This window comes from Pteronotus mesoamericanus, unplaced genomic scaffold (assembly GCF_021234165.1).
Source record: "Pteronotus mesoamericanus isolate MK-2021 breed Mesoamerican mustached bat unplaced genomic scaffold, CSHL_Meso_final contig_164, whole genome shotgun sequence".
In the NCBI taxonomy this organism is placed as follows: domain Eukaryota; kingdom Metazoa; phylum Chordata; class Mammalia; order Chiroptera; family Mormoopidae; genus Pteronotus; species Pteronotus mesoamericanus.
In genome coordinates this window covers 4,594,749-4,617,709 of record NW_026555065.1, presented here as the reverse complement: position 1 = coordinate 4,617,709, position 22,961 = coordinate 4,594,749, and the positions used below count along the sequence as shown (strand labels likewise).

The 22,961-nt window shown below is 36.6% G+C and overlaps 1 protein-coding gene across 1 annotated transcript in view; it reads right to left on the bottom strand.

The window, feature by feature from the left end:
* CSNK1G1 (casein kinase 1 gamma 1) overlaps positions 1-19,501 on the bottom strand; it is a 158,225-nt gene extending 138,724 nt beyond the window's left edge. The window contains exon 1 of the mRNA XM_054565295.1: positions 19,314-19,501. The gene's annotated coding sequence lies outside the window, so the exon portion shown is untranslated. The remainder of the gene's footprint in view (positions 1-19,313) is intronic.
* Positions 19,502-22,961: the final 3,460 nt, after the last annotated feature.

The window sequence follows — 22,961 nt, the reverse complement described above, 5'->3', positions numbered from 1 at the left end:
CCTTGATACTCTATACACACAAAGTACCAAAACAGATTTCAGAAGAAACAGAAAATCAGAGTAGACCCAATCAGGTAGGGAACTGAATCATTATCAATAACTTCCCCCACAAGAAAAGTCCAGGACCATCTGGCTTCATTGATAAACTCTACCAAAGAATAATTAACAATCCTTCTCAAACTCTCTCAACATCTAGAAAAGGACAGAACACTTCCTAACTCATTCTGTAAAGCCAGGATTACCTTGATATCAAAACTAGGTAAAAAACATAAGAAAAGAAAATTATAGACCAATACCCCTTACATATACAGGTGCAACAATCCTCATTAAAATACAGTAGTAGCAGACTTTATTCAACAGCACAGTAAGAGGATTATACATTATGGAAACAGATTTATCTCAGGTGCGTCAGCTACAAAAATCAATCAACAGAATACATTAACATAATGAAGAGAAAAACCATATGATCATCTCCATTGATACAAAAAAAAAATTTGACAAAATCCATCACTATCATGATAAAAACATTCAAACTAAGAATAGTTTAAAATTTATTTAACCTGAAAAATGATTTTATGAAAAACCCAGTTAAAATACTCAATGGCTGAAAAACAAAACTGCTCCATCCCCCAAAATTAAACAAGACAGGGATGCTTTCATTTGGCACTTCTGTTCAAAAATGTACTGGAAGTTCTAGCCAGAGCAATTAGGCAAAAAGGAAATAAAAAAATAAAAGCCATCTAAATTAGAGAGAGTAAAATTATCTATTCACAGATGACATGATCTAACAAATGAAAAACCTAAAAAACACACACACACACACATTACTGGAGCTAATAAATTCAGCACCAAAATCAGCTGTAGTTCTATACATTAGCAATGAACAATCTGATAATGAAATTAAAGAAATAATTCCATTTATAATAGTACCAAAAATATACTTAGAGACAAATTTAGCTAACAAGGTGTAAGAACTGTACATGAAGAACCAGAAAAAAAAATGCTGGGGGAAAAAAAGACCAAAATAAATAATGGAAAAATATCCTGTTGTCCATGGATTGGAAGACTTTAAATATTAAGATAACAGTACAATTCAAAGCAACCTACATATTCAATACAATCACTGTCAAAATCCCAATGGCTTTTTTGCAGAAATGGAAAAGCTGTTCCTAAAATTCATATAGAGATTACAGTTTCTGCTCCTTAAATATTAAGATAACAGTACAATTCAAAGCAACCTACATATTCAATACAATCACTGTCAAAATCCCAATGGCTTTTTTGCAGAAATGGAAAAGCTGTTCCTAAAATTCATATAGAGATTACAGTTTCTGCTCCTATATGTAAAGGGCATAGAAGTTGTGCTCCCTGACCTTATAAAAAAAGTGAAAAAACAAGATCTTTCCTCATATCCATCAGAGAATTGTGGTCACACAGTATATCACTGTCCTGAAAATTAGAAAGGGAGCATATAGAGAATCACAGCTAACTGGAAGCAAAAGTCCAGGAGCATTAAGCCCACTGCTAGAGACATTATTTCTTTTCATAAACTTGACAAGGATGGAGAGAATAGGATGAAATATTTTAAATGACAGAAAGAAAGAAAACTGCCAACCCTAGAATTCTGTATCCAGTGACATTATCCTTCAATAGTGAAGGAGAAAAAGACTTTCTCAGACAAACAAGAACAGAGAGGGTTTGCTGCCAAGAGACCTTCCACATTAAAAAAAAAAAAAAAAAATCAAAAGAAGTTCTTCAGAAAGAAGAAAGAAGGTTGAGGTCAAAAATTTAAATCTACATAAAGATGAGCATTAGAGGAAGAAAAATTAAAGGTAAAAATAAAATCTTTTTATTTTTCTTAATTAATCTAATAGCTAACTATTGGTTCAAAATAATCATAGCAACAATGTTTTAGGTGATTATAGCTTATGGATAAGTAAAATGAATCACAGAAATGTTATAAGAGACAGGAGGAAGGACTTGGAAATCCTATTATAAGGTACGTACAAAGACCATGAAGCAGCACAGTGTTATTTGGAAGTGGCCTTAAAGTAGCTGTAAATGTATAATGCAAGCTATAAGACAACCACTACAATTTCTTTTTAAAATTCATATGCAGTTGCAAGGAACAAAAAAATAGCTAAAATACAACCTTGGAAAATCGTTGTTTTTTTTGTAAAGATTTTATTTATTTATTTTTAGAGAGGGGAAGGGTGGAAGAAGGAGAGGGAGAGAAACATCAATGTGTGGTTGCATTTTGTGTTCCCTCTGCTGGGGACCTAGCCTGCAACACAGGCATGTGCTCTACACTGGGAATTGAACCAGTGACCCTTTGGTTTGCAGGTCACCACTCAATCCACTGAGCCACACCAACCAGAGCCAATCTTGGAAACTCTTGAAAAATAAAACTGGAGAGCACACACTTCATTATTTCAAAATTACCACAAAGCTACAGTAATCAAAACAGTGTAGTACTGGCATAAAGACAGGCACATAGATAAATGGAACAGAGGTAAGAGTTCAGAAATAAACCCATACATCTATGACCAACTGATTTTCAACAAGAATTCCACGACCATTCAGTAGGGAAAGGATAGACTCATCAGAAATAGTAATGGCGAAATTTGATACACACATTGAAGCTAAAATTTGATACCTGAATGAAAAAGAATGAAGTTGGGCCTTAACCTCACACTGTATAATCTGTATAATTCAAAATGGATCAAAGACCTAAATATAAAAACTAAAACTATAAAACTCTTAGAACACAGATTCTCAACATCACTAGTAACTAGGAAAATGCAATTTAAAACCACAACATACCACTTTGCATTTACAAGCATAGCTATACTCAAAAAATTTTTAAAAAGTGTTGGCGAGGTTGTTGAGAAATTTGGAATCCTTATGCACTGCTGATGGGAATGTTAAATGATATAGCAGCTGTAGAAAAGGAACCTAAACCCCCAGCAATCAATGAACAGATAAACAAATGTGGTATATCCATACAATGGAATGTGGTTTGGCCATAAAAATCAAGTACTGATATAAGGTTTGCCCAGAAAGTATCCAGCAATGTACTATGAAAAATAGAGGCATTTACTGAAAATGATACAAAATACAAGAAACACTATACAGAGACCACCACCACCTCAGTCCCCTTTAAAATAGGCACCTTGGGACCTCACAGTTCTCCCAATCGCCATTAGCTGCTCTGTCCTATTTTCCTAAATCTCATCGATGTTTTCAAATTTTTTCCCTTTCAAAGGTGATTTTAGAGTTTTGGGAAAGGCTAGAAGTTACAAGGCGTCAAATCTGGGATGTAGGAGGGCTGAGTCACCTGGGTGATTTGATATTTTACCAAAAAGCTGTGCACGAGACATGATGTATGAGGGGGAGCATTGCCATGATGAAGCTGCCAATCACCAGCTGTCCATAGCTGCGGCCTTCTGAATCATCCGATAGTTTCCACAGAGGAATGTTCAAGCTTAACACAAAATTTGATACAGATTTGTTGCTCTACGCGCTCAGTCATTTTGAATACAAAGGCTACACAGTACACATGCTCACTCAACGGCACCTACCACCCCCACTAACTAGTACAGTGAAATCGTCACTGTTCATACATGCACATTCCAGTCCACTCTCCTTGGCTGCCAGGTTACATCAATGATACCATACTAACCATTCTCATTATAGTGACAAATGCTGGACTTTCTCTGGACAGACCTCATATGCTACATGGAAGGACCTAGAAAAAATTATGCTGTTAAAAGAGCAGACACACAAACACATAAAAAGAAGCAGACACAAAAGGTCACCTATTATATGATTCTATTTATATGAAATATCCAGAATAGGTAAATTCATAGAGACAACAAATTAGTGTTTTCCAGGGGCTGTGCAGAAGTAGTAACTGCTTAACCCTGCAGAAGTAACAGTAAAATAAAAAAAAATTATAGGGTAGGTCTTGTGTGTTCATTACTAATATATGCTGAAATGTGAAAAAAATTAAAAACATTGTAAATTTAATTAATTATATTTATATAATAAAATACATTTTTTATTTATTTTCATTTATAACCTAGAAATGTTTAAACAAAGAAATATAAAAATAAAAAATTTTTCTTTTCAAATAACTGAAACATGGATATTGCTAAAAAATTCAACCAAAAAGTCTTTAACATTAGCTAATCAGAATCTTCAATAGTTGGCTTTGCAAAACGTTTGTAACAGTCTTCACAAATAATATTACTATGCACAAGGCATAAATACTCTTCATAACATTTGCAAAAGTATTTTAGTAAGTGACTTGTTTTGGATGTACAGTACCTAACACATCTTTTTTTCTTTTTCCTGCTTGTTGAGGAAGCCATATCTATAGTCCATAAATCCTGCACATTTAGCTGATTGTTGTGATGTAAACCAGCTAGATATAAGAGGCCTAAAAGTGCTTTCAATCTGGCTTTGTCTCTTCATTCAGCATCTCCTGTGAAAACCTGCTTGAGGTAGAATCAATGTATTCATTTGTATATAGTAAGATTAGATCTAAAATATCATTTATGATAAAGCAGTTCCAAGTTTCAAGTTCTGTCTTGGCATTTTTTTGCATTTGGCCGTACTAATGGAAGTTGACACAAATATTCTGCGGCTATTTTCTAATTTGTCTTTTTATTGGATTTTTCCTCCATTTTGATTCTTTATCTCTTCCAAAAAAGAACCTCTTAATTCATGTCTAATTCATCCTCACTTTCTTCACTAGAAATATTTTGCTCTGTATCTGAATCTTCTGAATGAACTTCCACATAATCTTCATCTTCTAAATCACTTTCATTTTCACATTCGATTCATCACTGGATTCAAGCAGCATTCACTGAAGTTCTTCAACATCTCTTAGATTATAAAATTGATACATTTTTCCAGCCACTTTCAACAATAAATTTTGAAAAAAAACAAAAAAACCCCCACAACACCAACTTTGAAGTTCACAAAAAAAAAAAACAAACCTGAAAACAAAAACCAACCTACGCCAAGGTTGACTTTGGAGTCCGTGGTATCTTTCAGATGCAATGTACTATCGAATATCGCACAGCCTTACAAAACACATATAACAATCAAACTGAAGGATTAAATGTTATGGCTTAACATTAGTCACATACAAACATGCAGCCAGTCATGACCTTGAACCTATGTATCCAATATATGTAACAATATTTAAAAAAAGAGTTTGTTTGTATCTCTCAGATCAATCACAACCTGGGGTTTTTCCTTTTGGGATAATGAAAATGTTTTGGAGCTAAATAAAGGTATGGTTGCATAACATAGGTATCAAATACCACCAAACAGTATGCTTTAAATTAGTTAATTTCATGATACCTGACTTTTACCCAATAAATAAGAGAATGCGAGAACAGAACTGGTAACATCTGAAATCAATTACCCAAGTATGTTATTTTTACTACTTGTTGGCTTCCCAACTAAAATAACAATGAAGTATTTCTTAAATTGTCTTAAGATAAAAACATTTTCTGTATTATCAGAGAAGACTGGTATGAAAGCTTTTCAGGCATAATTTACTCATAGATTTATTTATTCTAAAATCTCAAAGATTTTTTTTTTTAAGATGGATGACTTCAGGTCAAGATAGAGGCATAGGTAGACATGCTTCGCATCCTCGCACAACCACAAGAATCACAACCAACCTCAAAACAAAAGCACTCAGAACTTCCAGAAAACTGAACTGTATGCAAGTCTGACAACCACGGACTTAAAGAATCCAAATTCATCCAGACAGGTAAAAGGGGCAGAGATGGGAGTGAGGGCAGAGAAGACATGGTGTGGCGTGTAGCAGCGACAGCAGTGGTGGTGGTGGAACAGAAGGTCCCACATTCACAACCATAAAAATCAGGTGGGATACCCTGGGAGCCAGTAATCCCAGCCCCTGACCAGACCACACCACCCAGGGTCCCACTGCTTGGAAAGATAAAGCCTCATAACTTCTGGCTATAAAAACCAGTGGGGGTTGGGGCAGCCGAACAAACTTGCAGTTTCTCAGGATAAGGTCCGTTTAAAAGTCCCGTACAGGCTTAGAACATACGCAAAGTCCCGTACAGGCTTAGAACATACGCAAACCCAACCACTCTGGGAATCACGACTGGAGCACCCTAGAAGAGCACCAGTCGCATATGGGAAGTGGGCGAAATGACCTGAAATAGGGCGAGTGCCAGGCAAGCATCCAGAAGCCAGGCCAGCAGCATTATCCCCTCTCCAACTCCTACCCCTCACAGAGCCACAAAGAGATGAAGTGGGTTGACCTGCCCTGGCAATACCTAAGGCTCTGCCCCACACAACTTAACCAGTGCACTAAGATAGGGAGTCAAAGCAACTCTATGTAATAACACACAGAAACAAACATGAGGAGGCTGCCAATTTGAGGAGACAAAGAAATATAGTCCAAATGAAAGAATAGAACAAAATGCCAGGAAAAGAACTAAACAAAATGGAGATAGCCAAACTATTAGATGCAGAATTCAAAACACTGGTGATCAGGATGCTCGGAGAACTCACTGAGTATTGCAAAAACATAAGGGAACAAATGAAACCTATACTAAGTGAAATGAAGAAAAATCCACACGGAACCAACAGTGAAGGAAAGAGGCCAGGATTCAAATCAATAATTTGGGATATAAGGACAAAATAAACATTCAACCAGAACAGAATGAAGACCCAAGAATTCAAAGACATTCCTGCATAAGGAGAGTATAAGACTCTGGCACATGTCCACACGTGTCAACATCCAAATCATAAGATGCCAGAAGGAGAAGATGAAGAGCAAGAAACTGAAAACTTATTTCAAAAAATAATGAAAGAAAACTTCCCTAATTTGGTGAAGGAAATACACATACAAGTCCAAGAAGCACAAAGAGTCCCAAACAAGCTGGACCCAAAGAGGACCACACCAAGATACATCCTAATTAAAATGCCAAAGGTTACACAGAAGGAGAGGATCTTAAAAGCAGAAGAGAAAAACAAAGTTACCCACAAAGTAGTTCCCATAAGACTATCAGCTGATTTCTCAAAAGAAACTTTACAGGCAAGAAGTATTCAAAGTGATGAAAAGCAAGGACCTACAGCCAAGATTATCTATCCAGCAAAGCTATCATTTAGAATGAAGGGCAGATATAGTGGGCCCTTCCCAGATACAGATACAGATACAGCTTCCCAGATAAGGTAAAGCTAAAGGAATTCATCATCATTATTACATGAAATGTTAAAGGTACTCATTTAAGAAAAGTCTAAAACTATGAACATTGAAATGCTAACAAACTCACAAGTATCAACAACTGAATCTAACACACAAACTATGCAAACAACTAGAACAGGAACAGAAAAATAAATATGGAGATCATCTGAAGGGTTAGCAGCAGGGAGGGAGGGGGGAGAATGGGGAAAAGGTACAGGGATTAAGAAACATAATGGGAAGGTACAAAATAGACTGGGGCATGATAAGAATAGTATAGGAAATGGAGAAGCCAAAAAATGTATATGCATGACCCATAGACATGAACTAAGCAGGGAGGGGATTGCTGGAGGGAAGGGAGGTACTGGGCAGAGGGGGTAAAGGGAGATAAATTGGGACAACTGTAATAGCATAATCAATAAAACAATTTATCAAAATTTTACTGTATGCTATTACAGTTATCCCATTTTTTTAATTAAAAAAAAAAAAAAAGCTGAAGTGGTTCTTCTAATCTAGTCACCATGAGCAAAAGGACAAAATCCAGAAACAGTTATTACAAGTCACTTCATAGATACGGTATCACAAGAACTTTATACCTAAAAACACAATACAAAAATCTCTATTTCTCACAATCACCTTTACAAGACAGTTTTAAATGGGCTATATGACTTGCCCCGTTACCCACTGTAAGCCCGATTTCCTTCCTAACAGTGACTTCCCCTTTCTATGTCACCTAGAATTAAAACTTCTCTGAGTGAGTCTTCTCCTTTATCTCTTGGTCTCCAGATATAATTAGCTGTTTCTTCAAAAGAAGCTTTAGAGGTAGAGCTACTTGACATTCTGTGTCTTCTGCTTACCAGGAGTACAAACTTTGGTGGTAATCTTCCCTTCTTTGCTTCATTACCTGATCTGTAAAATGGCAATAGCCACTCCTCAGTGGCTTGCTGTGAGGACGAAATAAGAGAATGTGTCCAAAGAATTTATCGTACTGCCCATAACACAGATACTCAATAAATTGCCATATTTCCCTAAAACAGACCTTCACTGCTACTAGATTATGTCTATACTTCTTCAACTGGCTTCCTTCATTCCTATCTTTTGGTAGTCCAAAGGGTTCTGCACATCATATATACCTTTTGTGCACAGATACACCCTGGTACTCCCCAGCTTAAAAAACCTTCCACGGATCCCTAATTATTACAACAGCAAATCTAACTTCTTCTGCCTGACTTTCATTATTCTCTCGTAAACTGGTAACTACTCTCAAACTTTAGTGTACATAGGAATCACGTAGAGTGCCTGTTAAAACATACTGTTGTACCCTGCCTCTAAAGCAGGGGTGTCCAACCCGCAGGCCCAGGATGGCTTTGAATGCAGCCCAACACAATATCGTCAATTTACTTAAAATATTATGAGATTTTTTTGCAATTATGTGTCGTAATGTCGCATAATCACAATAGCCCAAGACAATTCTTCTTCCAGTGTGGCCCAGAGATGCCAAAAAGTTGGCCATCCATGCTACAGTTTCCAATTCAGTAAGTCTGAAGCAGGACTTCAAAAACTACATTTATAATACATTTCCAACTGATGCTGTTTGAGGAATCACACTTTCAGAAGTAGTGCTCCAAACTGACCCCATTCTGCCTCCTAAAGCTTATTTCTCCCTTTTCCTTAACCAGCACATACTACTTTGAGTAGTCTTTTCACAAGCTGTGCCCAATTCTCCTTTCCTATATAACTCTGCTGCCCCAAAACACTTTCTTGCCTGCCCAAATCATAACAATCCTTTAATGCTGTGGTTCTCAACACTGCCTGTACATTACAATCACCTGAGAAACCTTTTACAGGTATGGATGTACCACCCGCCAGATTCTGATTCAACTGATCATGGGAAAAGTTTCCCCATTTGATTCTGATGAGCACTTAATTATGTAACAGATACTCTGTACCTTCCATTTTAAGTCTTGTTTCTCCAACTTGGTCTGTGATCTACCTTTAATTTCTACATTCTTATAGCACTAGTATGGTGATGAACACACAGTAGGAGCTCTGTGGTTATTTCATTGATTGTGAATTCAAAGTAGAACTCAGAGCTTTAAAATATTTCTAATCTATCCAATTCAAGAAACTACACTCCCTCTTTTTTAAATACAGTTTTGCAACAAACTACTTTTGTTACGGTGAGTTATTTAATGCATTCCTGCCTCAATAAATAAATTGGAAGAAAAACACTAATGTATCAAAATGCTGTGAAGGATAATACAATGATTAATAGCATCATAAATGGCTTTACAGTTGCTTACTTAGAGCAAATGGCCTTTCCTAAATCCATTAAGACTGTTCCAAAACAGTTAAAGAGAATCAAAACACACATATTTAAAGATGCTGAAGCTCTGAATAGTTCTGATTTGTTTTCTCAACAGATGTGCATCTTTCAAGTTCTGAATTCACCAGATGCATATTAGATTAATCCACACTTTTAGTTTTTACATAGCACATGACTCTAGTTTTATAAATACACCACCACATAAAGCGGAATCCATTGTTACTTTATGATATTAAATGTTAACAGATTATCTCCACTGTGCAAAAAAAACCCCAAAAACTAAAACAAAAAAAATAAGGATTCACTTTAATGCAGCTAAATGTGTGCTTGCTAAATATAGGCTGTAATATCTTCATTATTTTTAAACTGGCCAATTTCTATCTACAATGTAAAAAATAAATTTGCTCTTAACTAAAGACCCAGTGACACCTAGTACTTAAGGAAAAAAAAACAACACTTTACTCACTCAACATTTTAGAAATTAACTAGGGAATTCAACCAAATATTTGAAACCTAATAATGTAGTAGTTTAATAGTCCAATTAAATTTCCTGGAAATTCTACTTCTTATAAAATCATAATTTCTTCATTAACTAAAATGAACCAATTAGTGCATTATATCAGAAACAGGACTGGACTGGGAGTCAGGAGACCTGGGTTCCAATTGACTCATTAGCTATACGATCTTGAACAAGTTACTTAGCCTCTGCACTTAAGCAGTATCAGTTGTAAAATGAAAGACTCTAACTAGACCATCTCCAAGTTTTCTTTTAGCTTTATGATTCCATAACCTGTGAAACTCAAGAAATATAAGCATTAACCAGAGGGATCGCATTAAAGACAAACGAGCTTACGTATTGATTTATATAGAATCTACAGAAAACCTAAGTGCTTTCACACAAACTGATTGTTCCTTGTGTCTACCAAACATGGAGTTACTAAATAGTTTTTACATCATGCCCTAGATGACCAGAATATTTGGATGTCACAATACCAATTAATATTAAAATATTTTGGAATAACAAAGGGTATCCTAGAAGCCCAGGACAGGACAGTTATAAAGCTAACTGAAAGAGGATTCTAGCTAACAATGTCTATTAGGCTATGTAAAAAATAGTGCATCAGGACAGTATTTTATTGCTTTTATAATAGATATTCCCACCCTGAGTCAGAACTGGAAATAATCAGGCAACTACAGTAGTACCCACGTACTCTTCCTACTCAATCTTTGCCAGCTTAAGCTTCTGGATTGTCTTCAATAAGCGTAATTAAGAAGCAAACACTGGAGCTCTGGCCAAGAAATCTGTATAGCTGAAACCCTGAGCAACAATAAAATGCAAGTGACAAAGAACCTTATCTTTAGTGATGGTTCAAAAATTCTAAATTTAGATCTCCTTTACCACCTGCAACTGTCATATGGCCAGTACCACATTTAGCTCACAGTTCCTAATCTCAAACAAAGAATTAGGACCTGTCAGTTAACACCTAATGACCTAATATCAATCTTTTTAAAAGCGAAACCTGAGACTCTGAACAATACTTCTAATTACATCTGAGCATGTTAGGAAAACCTCTTTTCAAAACTACTCCCACAAATTATTTTATTCATTTTAGTTTCTTAAAAAAAAAAAAATGCCTGGCTTTGAGTAAGAGGAAGGGGTGAACTGGCAGAGCCCAGAGGATTTTTAGGGCAGTGAAAATACTCTATTATTATAAAGATGGACAAAGGTTATAACACTTTTTTTCCCCCAAACATGCAGAATGCACAATACACAGGCTAAACTGTAAATTAAATTATGAACTTTGGGTAATTACATATCAGTGCAGAATCATCAATTGTAACAAACATACTACTCTGGTGGGGTAAATTGGAATGGAAGAGGGCTATGCATGGTGGGGGCAGAGAGTATACAGGAAATCGCTGCATCTTCCTCTTAATTTTTCTGTGAACCCAACACTGTTCTAAAGTATTTTTTAAAAATACAAACATAGACACAATCCTTAAAACTTTCACAATAATTAACTTAAAACAGTTCTTAGAACTCAATGTAAAACGTAAAAGTATGGAAATTCTTGAAGATAACATAAGAGAAAAACCTATGTGATCTTGAGTTTGGCAACGAGTTTTTAGATACAACACCAAAAGTATGCTCAATGAAAGAAAAACTTGGTAAGTTGGACTTTATTAAACTTAAAAACATTTGTACTATGAAAGACACTTAATAAAGACATAAGCCACAAATTAAAAGAAAATATTTGCAAATACATATCTGATAAAGGATTTGTATCCAAAATATACAAAAAAACCCCACAACACTTAAAACTCAACAATAAGGAAAAAAACTCAATAAGGGGCAAAAAGATCTGAACAGACATCTCACCAAGGAAGATATATAGAGGGCAAATAAGCATATGAAAACATACTTAACATTGTAAGGTATGACAAATTAAAACACCTATCTGAATGGCTAAAGTACAAAAACTGACAATACCAAATACTGGCAAGGATGTGCAGAACAGGAATGCTCATTCACTGCTGATGGGAATGCAAAATGGTATAAACACTTTGGAAGACAGTTTGGCAATTATTTACAAAATTAAATTAAACAATCTTACCATAAGGTCCTGCAATCATGCCCCAAAGGAGTTGAAAACATGTCTAGCCCTACCTCATGTGGCTCAGTGGGTTGAGTACTGTCCCACAAAACTAGAGGTCACTGGTTCAATTCACAATTCAGACTGGGCCAGGTCACCAGTTGGGGGTGTGTGAGATGCAACCAATTGATGTTTCCCTCTTTCTCCCTCCTTTTCCCTTCTCTCTAAAAATAAGTAAAATCTTAAAACAAAAAGAAAAGAAAAAGAAAGCATACATCTAAGGAAAACCCTGCACATGCGTGTTTATAGCAGCTTTATTCATAATCGCCAAAAAAATGGAAGCAGCCAAAATGTCCTTCAACAAGTGAAGGGATATGCCCTGGTTAGTGTGGCTCCGTTGGCTGGAGCACAGTAACCAAAAGGCTGCGGATTCATTTTCTGGTCAGGGCACATACTGCTTACTGGTAAGTCAAAAACCACATACTGCTAAGTAAAAAAAAAAAAAAAGAAAGAAAGAAATTCTAAGAGTACTACTATACTATATGATTCTAACCATATGAAATTTTGGAATAGGCAAAATTATAAAGAGACAGTAAAAAGGTCAGTGGTTGCCAGGAATTCTGGGGCAATGAGAGAAGGTAGTAAAACTATTCTGTATGAAACTGTAATGATGGAAGAATGCTATTACGCATTTGTTAAAACCCACAGACCTATATAACACAAAGAGTGAACCTTAATGAAAACTATGAATTATAGTTGATAATTATGTAACAATATAGGCAACATTAGTTCAGGAATTGTAACTAATGAGCCACACTAATACAAGATGTTATTAATAGGGGAAGGGGGGTGGTATGTGGATGGTTATGAGAAATAGGACCTATACCTGTTCAATTATTCTGCATATCTAAAACTGTTCCAAAACAAATAGTCAATTTTTTTAAAAATTGGGCATCCACAGTCTTAAAAAGTAAATATTGCTACTTTACAGAAAGTCTAGTCACTGAAAAAAAAATTAACTGTACATAAAATAAAATTTAAATTTAAATAATTTAAATAAAAAATGATTTACCTTTAATCCCTTTGCCTTTTTCCTGGCATTAGTCATATTGATCATACCCCTGCTCACTAGCAGCTACATCATGGAGTGACAGCTAGGAAATGAAGAAGATATCCAGCTACGGAAGCTGCGTGATCAGTTATGGTTAGCAATTGAGCCTGAAGAACTAAAATGAGATCTTGTGATTATCATGGACACTCAAGCACGCGGGCGCGCGCACACACACACACACACACATTTTCACATAATTCATTATTGGCAACAACTTAAAGTGCATTTATAAATTTATCAAGAAGGAAGTAAAGTGTAGTACTTTCATTCAGAGCCTCAAATCCTCAACACACCACTTTGTACATTAAAGAGTGAGAATGTATAAGCTACAGAAATTAATGTGGGTTCAATGCTATTTTTCCCTAGGAATTTATATGGCATTTTGATGGAGACATCAAACTGTAGTGTTCTGACAGGCTTACCCAGCATTCAGAGCTGTTGCACCAAGTTCTTTTTGATGACAGGCTACCTGTTCACTCAGCTTCTCTGGCCAAGGCAAAATTCAAAGGAATCTCTTTCCCTGGTATGTCAATGCCTCCATTGTGATGGGCGAGCAATTATTGAAGAACAATTGCCACCCTTGACACCCCAAGCCCTACCATAACTACACTACTCACTCAGTGTTTCTGGGTAACTAACAGACTACAGAGGTGTAGGGGCAACCCATCTGTCTCCCTATATCACCAGAACACTCCTGCTGAAAACAAAGTATGGCTCTATTCTCTCCAGATGGCTCTCTTCAGTCCATTTCTGGGATACCACACCAGTTTTACTTAGTTTCTCAAAGATGCCTGGTCTTTCTGGTCCATGTTAGATGTCATATACTATAACATGAACAAGCTATGGTCTTTTCCAGCTCAGTAAACCCAAAAGCCTGATTCCAGGATTTATTAATATCCAAACTGAAAAGTGACAAGTATGTACCCTATGAACTGTAAGGTACAACTTCGATGAAAACTGTAGCAACTGCCATAAGGTAAGGCAAAACTCACTACCAAAAGACTAAGTTTAAGTGGACTTATCACCAAATTAAAAATCTCCAGCAGAAACTTCTAGTTGTGACATCAAAGGGAAAAAAAGATTTATTCTGTATGTCCACAGTTTACTTTCTTAGCAACTTCCATCAGGAGTGGCTTATGGTTGTGCACTACTAACATGAATCACTCTTTTTTTTTTTTAAATTGGTTTTTAAAGAGAGAGAGAGGAAAAGAGACTGAAGTGGGGCATCAATTTGTTGTTCCACTTACTTGTGCATCATTCATTTTGATTCTTGCATGTACTCTGACCGGGAATCAAATCTGTAACCATGGCATATCAGAACACTCTAAAACACTGAGCTACTTGGTGCATTTGAAATCTTGCTCCCTGGTATAAGTCCTCAGTTTGACTCAAATAAACTCAAAAACTTCTCTTAAAAAAAAAAAGAAAGAGAGAAAGAAAAAGCCCTGGCTAATGTGGCTCACTGGATTGAGTGCCAGCCTGAAAAGCAAAGGGTCACTGGTTCGATTTCTGGTCGGGTCACATGCCTGGGCTGCAGGCCATGTCCCCACTGCGGGGTGTGTGAGAAGCAACCACACATTAATGTTTTTCTCCCTTGCTTTCTCCCTCCCCTCCCTTCTCTCTAAAAATAAAAATAAATAAATAAAATCTTTTAAAAAACAAAAAAAATAATGGCTTATTCAGTGAATGATGACAAAGATCATGTACATCATGCTACCTAATGTACACGCAGTCTGAAAAAACAATTACTTTTAACAAATGTCTGTGATCTTTCTATGTAACTCAGTATAAAAATGCAAAAAAAACCCCAACAAAAAACAAGACCAAGTTCTATTAGTTATATATTCACTGATATAGTTGAAATTATAAAACCTAAGTGAGGATTTTTATTTTTGAAAAATAATCTGATGAATTCAAAGCCACAAAACACAAAGGGGTGAGAAAAATAAGGAATCTGAAACAGATGGTATCTAATTCTTTTCCTGAGTCCATCTTGAACACAATCCCAATAATGTCAAAATCCAATTTAGCTCTACATGTAAGTTATCGCCCAATGAAAATGGTCACTCGGAAATAAATTTATTCTTTTTTTCTCCTAGCTTCGCAGTTTTTTATATTAGGTAGAAACAGTAGAGAGAAATTAAATGTTTAAAAAAAATTGTTCAACTAATTCTAAAGTTCTTTCATGAAACTCTCCTTTACTTATCTGAAGCCATGGAAGCACTTTCTATCAATGTTGATGACATTAAAATCTGTCTATGATTATCAGCCTTTTTTCTGGATACAATAATTACTTATCCTTATTACAGAAGACCACAGCATATTTTAAAAAATGCTTTACAATAGAAACAAACTCTGGAAGAATACTCATTTGGTTCAAGTAAAGCCTGCCTGGCATTTTGAACACATTTCTAAAGTAACTTTCACTCCTGATTTGGCAACATCAGTAAAACTAACTGTATTATGTTCATTACTTGATTCTAGCACATGCTATATAAACCTTCCCAATCTTTCCTAAAATGTTCTGAGATCATCTAAGAGACGGATATTAAAGGAAGGTTTAGTCATTTTTAGATTTCCTGACAAGCAAATTCCATAAGTGACAACTGCAAAGATCCTTGGAATGGCCACACACTTTGAGTGGAAAAGGCCATTGAGAAAAGTATCATCTCTAACAATCTCTATTGTTGCCTGTAATTTAGATAGGTCTTTTTACTCTAATATCTAGTATCCTCTCATATCATTACATGGTTTATTAAAGTTTTATGAGAAAACAGTGAAAAAACAGGAGCTTCTGATAGTTTTACCAACAAAGCAAAATAATAAAGCCTCAAATTTTAGATTCAAAAGATAATGAAAAAAATGATCCAGGAAAACAGAGCTAAAACCTTAAAAGACACACTAAAGACTTTACACTCTTAAAAAAGTCATTTAGAAAACTGAATAATCTTACAAAAAACTATAATTACTAAAAACAATTTCAACTTTTTTTAAAAAGCATGCACAGTTTATTAATAATTTCAAATAAATCCATCCATTTATCAAACTGACCAATATTTATTATCATGTAGTTGCAGCAGTGGATAAAATTTAAAATAGTATTTCTACCTTAAGACGCATGCAATATAGTTAGAGACTTTTATCAGTTTTACTTTTTTTAAAAAGTTCAACACTGTTTAAAAGTTAGAGACATGAAGAAAAATATATTTGAAATTTCTTCTCTAAATTATGAAAGATCTATAAACCTATAAAAAAGTGATACCTATTTACAAACTTTGTTAACACTTGCACACACAAAAAAACTATTAGAGCAAGTTAGTTGATATTTACCCTCTGAGTATAAAGTACATTTAAAAATTAAAAAGTATTGTACTAACTACTACAGCCCTGGCTGGTGTGGCTCAGTTGGTCATCCCATAACCTGAAAGGTCATGGGTTTGATTCCTGGTCAGGGCACATGCCTATATCAAGGGTTCGGTCCCTTTTTGGGCACAAAGGAGAGACAACTGACTGATAGATGTTTCTCTCTCTCTCACATAGGTGTTTCTCTCCTTCTCTCTCTTCCAACCCTTCATCCCTCTCCCTAAGATCAGTAAGTATGTTCACAAATGAGGATAAAAAATAAAATAGTAAAATAAAATAAAATAAAATAAAATAAAATAAAATAAAATAAAATAAAAATAGCCCTGGCTGGTGCAGTTCAGTGGATTCAGCATTGGCCTGTGAACTGAAAGGCTGCCAGTTCGATTCCCAGTCAGGGCACATGCCTGGGTTACGGGCCAGATTCCTGGCTGGGGGCATGAGAGAGGCACGAATCAGTGTTTCTCTCACACTCTTTCTCCCTCCCTTTCCCTCTCTCTGAGAATAAATAAAATCTTTTTTTTTTAAGCCATTTGTTAAAAAATAAAAGTACTAACTACAAGTTACATTAGAAAGCAAACTATATTAGCTGATAATTTCACATATAATGAGATACACAGAATTATCATTTTAAAACTATAAAATACACAAATTATAAAGACTCCATGTTTCTAAGATTTATTTCTCTATTCTCATCACGATTTAAAGGCAGAACTTCAACCCTGGTTAGTGTGACTCAATGGATTGAGTGCCAGCCTGTGAAACGGGTTGCGGGGGGTGGTCCCCAGTTTGATTCCTGATCTAGGGCACATGCCTATGTTGCCAGCCAGGTCCCCAGTGGAGGGTGAGCAGGAGACAACCACACATTAATGTGTCTCTCCCTCTTTCTCCCTTCGTTTCCCTCTACAAATAAAATAAAATCTAAAAATAAATAAAGGCAGAAATTCATTTCATTATCATTCGTTCTACAGATTACACATATAAAAATTCTGTAAGTTTTACTAATAGTTTAAATCCAATTAAGATGAATTATACCACCGATGTTGATTTTAATCTTAAGTTACAACTACTTTCTATTTTATGCCCCAATTTTAATTCTCTTCAGAGACATAGGATGTTAATTAAAATTTACATAAATTACTTTTTAAATGGATTTCTTATCAATCCATACTATACACATCACGAATCTGAGAGAACCTTTGAAACATTATAGGTCTTTTGAATAAATGCACCTATTCTGTTTTACTTTTAAGAGTTTTAACTACTGATAACTGAATTCCATGCTATTTATGATCAATTTCTGAAAGTCCTGCTCTATACATATATTGTGGAATATTATTACCCAATTCCCTCTCATCTCAAACTACATTTCACAAAACTGGGGCTACCTTTACTGTGAAGGATTAATGATAATTCTTTCAATTAGAAGGTGATTCCACTTAAAGTGGGCTTTTATTTAAACATATTATCCTCCCTTACAATATTGATAAGAATTTAACTCATTTTACTTATGAAAAAAATGAGTCTGGTAGGTTCCAAAACTTGCCCAAGGTCAACAACTAGCCAGTGACAGTCTGGGTTCAATCCCAGGTTTACCTACCTCAGAGCCAAAACTTTCACTTCCTTCAAAGATTAAGAGAAAAGCTCAAAAGCAGACCATCCTGTCTCTCTGAACACATCTACTTTAAAATATCACCACACAGTACTTACAATTCAGTAACTGATTTGAAATAAAAATGAAGAGCATCTCTCTGTTTCACTTAAATTAGGGCAGACTTACTGGCAGGTAAAAAGGAGGTTGGAAAAGGCTTGCCTCAACATGTCTCCCCTAGACCTCTATATCTATACGGTTGTCCTAGTCCATTTTTTTTAGAAACACGCATTATCTACCAAACAAGGCTATACCAGACTAGCCTATAGTTTGGTTCTTTTTAAAACTGCACTTTTCTAAGGTAATTCATACGATTTAATATAGAACTGGGAGACATTGTTTAACATGCTATACTGACTTTCCAAACATTTGAAGTATCATTTAGAGGCAACAAACCCAGTTTCATCTTCTTTCTCTTAACGCTGCGCTGCCTGCCCACTTTGGGGGGTACCGCTCCGGTACAACGCTGGGGCAAGAGCAGTAAAGGAAGAAGTGGGGGAAGCGCACGGAAGTTGGGTGGAGGGAGGTCTCCTTACCCACTGTTCTGTCCTAGCTCCACCAAGGGCGGCTCCCCACGGTGCCCAGCCGATTCACAACCCCCACAAACCTCGAAACCGGGCTATGTCCCAGCGGGGTGGATAGGGGAAGCAGGCAATGGAAGCTTTGGATTGCCCCAACCACCCTGCCGAGATCAATGCTCTCATTTCGGCCCCGGAGGATGCTCCCCCTTTCAAGAGCGAGTCCTCCAGGTGGCAAACTCCCCGTCCACACCGGCTGAAGTCTTCTGCATCCAAAGGGGCGCCTCCTCTGCAACCTTCGCCCAGCAACCCGAAACTCCCCACCGCGATGTCCACCAGTCCCTCTCTCCACCCCCACAACCCTTCACAGACACACACGTCTGCCTGCGCCCCACCCAGGATCTAGGCGTCCCCCTCCCCGAACCGGAGGAGGACTCCCCACCAGCCCCCACAGATACACACACACACCCCCTCAGACTCCAACCTCCCGGACACCGACGAAGCCGGATCGAGTACCTGGTCTGGCGGTGCTCTTGGGCTCAGAGGGGCTGGGCGCGATCCCCTCCCACAGGCGCCGAACGCTCCCCTACCCACCAGCAGCGGAGGCTTCTCTCTTTCCCGAGAACAGGAGGGAGGAGAAGTGTGGGAGGGGAGGGGTGGGGGGGGAAGCGAGAAGCGGAGGGGACGCTAGGGACCGAACCGGAACCACTAGCGCTGGCCCCACCCTCGGCCTGGCGCAAAGCATCCGAGCGCTCTGGATAGGACAAACTTAAAGGAGGCAGCGAGAAATGAACACCACCACTTCCGGGTCACCCCTCTACTGCCCCTCCTTAGCAACCGCGTGGGGTTGCTAAGCGGAAGTACCTCAAAGACGACACCCCCATTTCTTCTGGGACTGTCAGGAGGTAACCGGGAGCGCGTGCACTTCTTTGGAAACACCTTTCTACCTTCTCCTCCCGGTCTTAGACCAAGCACACGCTTCGCAGCCAGAGTCACAAATCCCATCCTGCTTTTCCCTTCAGCTGCACTACCCCCTCCCCCAACCCTCATCTGCTATAAAGACACGCTTCCTCCCGCCCTGAGTCCCAGGCCGGCCCATTGGCTCTTAAGGCTTTCTCAATGGTCCCTCGTGGGAGTTATCTTTTCTGGCAGTTTAGCAAGCATCTCCCTCTTGAGGATTTTCAGTTGTGTTTCAATTGGGTTTTAAAAATCTTCAATGTTATGAAAGCTTTCTCATGCACTTAGTTCTCTTTTGACAGCCCATGAAACAGTGTTGAGGAAGTTCTGTCTTCGCCTATCTTTTGTTAAGGATTGCACATGGTTGTGTATGATCTGTAAATAACCTAGTTAAATGAAAGGGGAAAACAAAGATTCGCTGTAAATTGAGTAATTTTAATCCTTAAAAGCAATGAGAAAGGCCAAAGGAAGACTGTAATTAGCTTGAGAAGGAGGAAGAAATTTAATCCTCCACTCAGAAAAACGTTCATACCTACACTGTGGACAAGAAAAGTGTTAGTAAAGGACTTCATTTATTCTGTGTCGAGGTGATCTGGGCTATGAAAATTTTGGGAAAACTACTGGTTAGGGTAAAAACCAGCAAAATATTTAATAGTCTTTAGAAAAATGACCCATAGCACTATAGCAATTAAGTATTCATAGAAATATAGTTGAGCATTCAGAGAAAAACGAGTAAAAATCTTGGCTTTACTTTCCAGTCTTTAATAGGCCTGCTCAAAAGCAGTAAAGCTTAAGAGTAGCCCTTGAATTTGTTCCCTGCTCCATGGCAGTAAATGAACTGGCAACTGCAGCTCTAATTTTGTTGGTCATGATTACATCTTAGTTACCAATAATGGACTTTTATCCACCTTAGCTAGTGCAGAGGAAATGAGCTTTGGTAATTCAAAAGAAATAGCAGGTCTGATGGTTTCCTTACACATGGGAGAGCATTAAATTGTTTTACCCTAGACAGTTCAGTAAAAGCTTTAGGAAATCACTTAGGATTAAAATGTCAGTAGTAGCTTGTTTAAGTCTAAAACATTGCAACTCTTCTCACGGGCATGCATACATGTAGAAGTATACACACACACAATTAATATTTAATCTGAACACATCCAGTAATTAATTTTTCTTTTAAAAACCTGACAGTAAGTGATGTGATAAACCATTATCATGGCAAAATAAAGCTTAGTATTTTAATTACCAACAGGTTTATTTAAAAAGTTAGAAAAGTTAAACCATGAGCCCAATGAACAATGACTTATCTAAAATTACAGTGCACTCAGATGTCTCTGAAATTTTTTAAACATGATTTTGGTAAATGTGTTCTAAAGTAAGAAATGTTTTCTTGGGTAAAATTAATAGTTAAAATACTACAATAATGGTAGTTTAGGCCAATATAGAAATGCAAATTCCTATGCACCATCCATTTTTCCTATTACATGAAGAAATATGACCTGAACAGTATTCACTTAGATCCTTTCTTCCCATTTTTTTTTTTTTATCATTGGTCACTTTTTAATAGGTATATGGATAACTGGCTTGATCCCTAAATGGTCAGATGACTTCTATTATTCTATTTTCAACATATTGTTTGGAAACCTCTAAAGATGTACAGCACAATCCACACCTAAAATTAGCTATATGGGTTTAACTACACTTTTACAGGGTTTTGTAAGCAGTTCTACAGGAATCCATATTCTTAATATAAACCGTAACTAAGTGCACTCAGATCTAGGCTAGATCTCAAATAGCCTTCAAAGTCAGTACAGTATTGTAGATCAATATGATTTACTGCATTTTTTCTTGGTCTTTAAAAGCTTTTTTTTTTCCTCATTTTTTATTGCTCCTTGAGCCCTGGCTGATGTGGCCCAGTGGGTTGAGCACTGGCCTGTAAAACAGAGTTGCTGGTTTGATTCCCAGTGTAGGGCACATGCCTGGGTTGCAGGTGAGGTCTCCAGCAGGGGGCAGGCGAGATGCAACCACACATTGATGTTTCTCCCCCTCTCTTTCTCCCTCCCTTATCCTCTTTAAAAAAATAAATTTTTTTAAAATTCATTTTTATTGCTCCTTGAAATCATTTAAAAAGAATTAGGGTATATCTAATGTTTATTTTTGGAAAACACAACTGTTATGCAATAATGAATATTTAAATATTCCTAGAGTAATATTCAAAAAGGTCCATTGGCATCACCAAATATAAAAGATACCAAAACTAAAGTGTAACAATTAATGAGTACTTGGTATAAGTTACTAGAAAGGTAGCCAAATTTATTATGTGTCTAAATAATATACAGCACAGAAGGCATAGACCCTTACACAAGGGACCTAGAGAAACTTAGAATACATGTGACATGAACAATAGAATGTTTAGCCTTTGGAAGAGAAAGCTAAAGGATGTACTAACTATCTTTAAATACTTGAAGGTTGTCACATGGGAGAAATAATTCTGTTATGTCAAGGACAGAATCAAGACTAGGAAGAGTATAGTTAGAAAAATTCAAAATTTTAATTCATAATGTTTTTCATAATTAAGAGTTGCCAACCAATAAAACAGTCCCCGTAATGAACAGCTGTTACCTGGAGTTGAATAAGATGACTTCTAACATTGCTCGGTCTCCCACCTCCATATAATATCCTCAAAGGTAAAAGAAACCATTGTAACAATGTTGTTTGGACCAAGGCCCAAATTTTCAATTTTTTAATCTTCAGTTTTTCCGTGTGCTAGCCTGAAGGATTCTAAATACATTGAGATTTGTAAGCAGTGTACATAGACATACATGAAAGGTTCAGTTAGTTTAGGCTTTATTTTCTGATTTTTAAAGTGATTAAGCATTTGTCATCTTAAAAATAACTCTTTAAGCATACTTTATAGTTGTGGATATAATATTGCTTTTCCTTTGTAAAACTATGTAAACACAAAATACATATGATCCTCACAATGTTCTGGCATTCAAACATTCCAGAAAAGTAGTTTTAATCACTGTTTAACCAGGAATTTAATACTAGCATTAGCAATTTGAATAATCCAAAGAGGAAAATCAATTAGCTTTGTGAAGAGTACAAAACTATAAATTTAGTTTAATTATTCTTTTAATGTATATTTTTTTTAATACCGTTTCAACGGGAACAGGGGTTCTGTACTTCCATTATGTTTAGAAGAGGCTA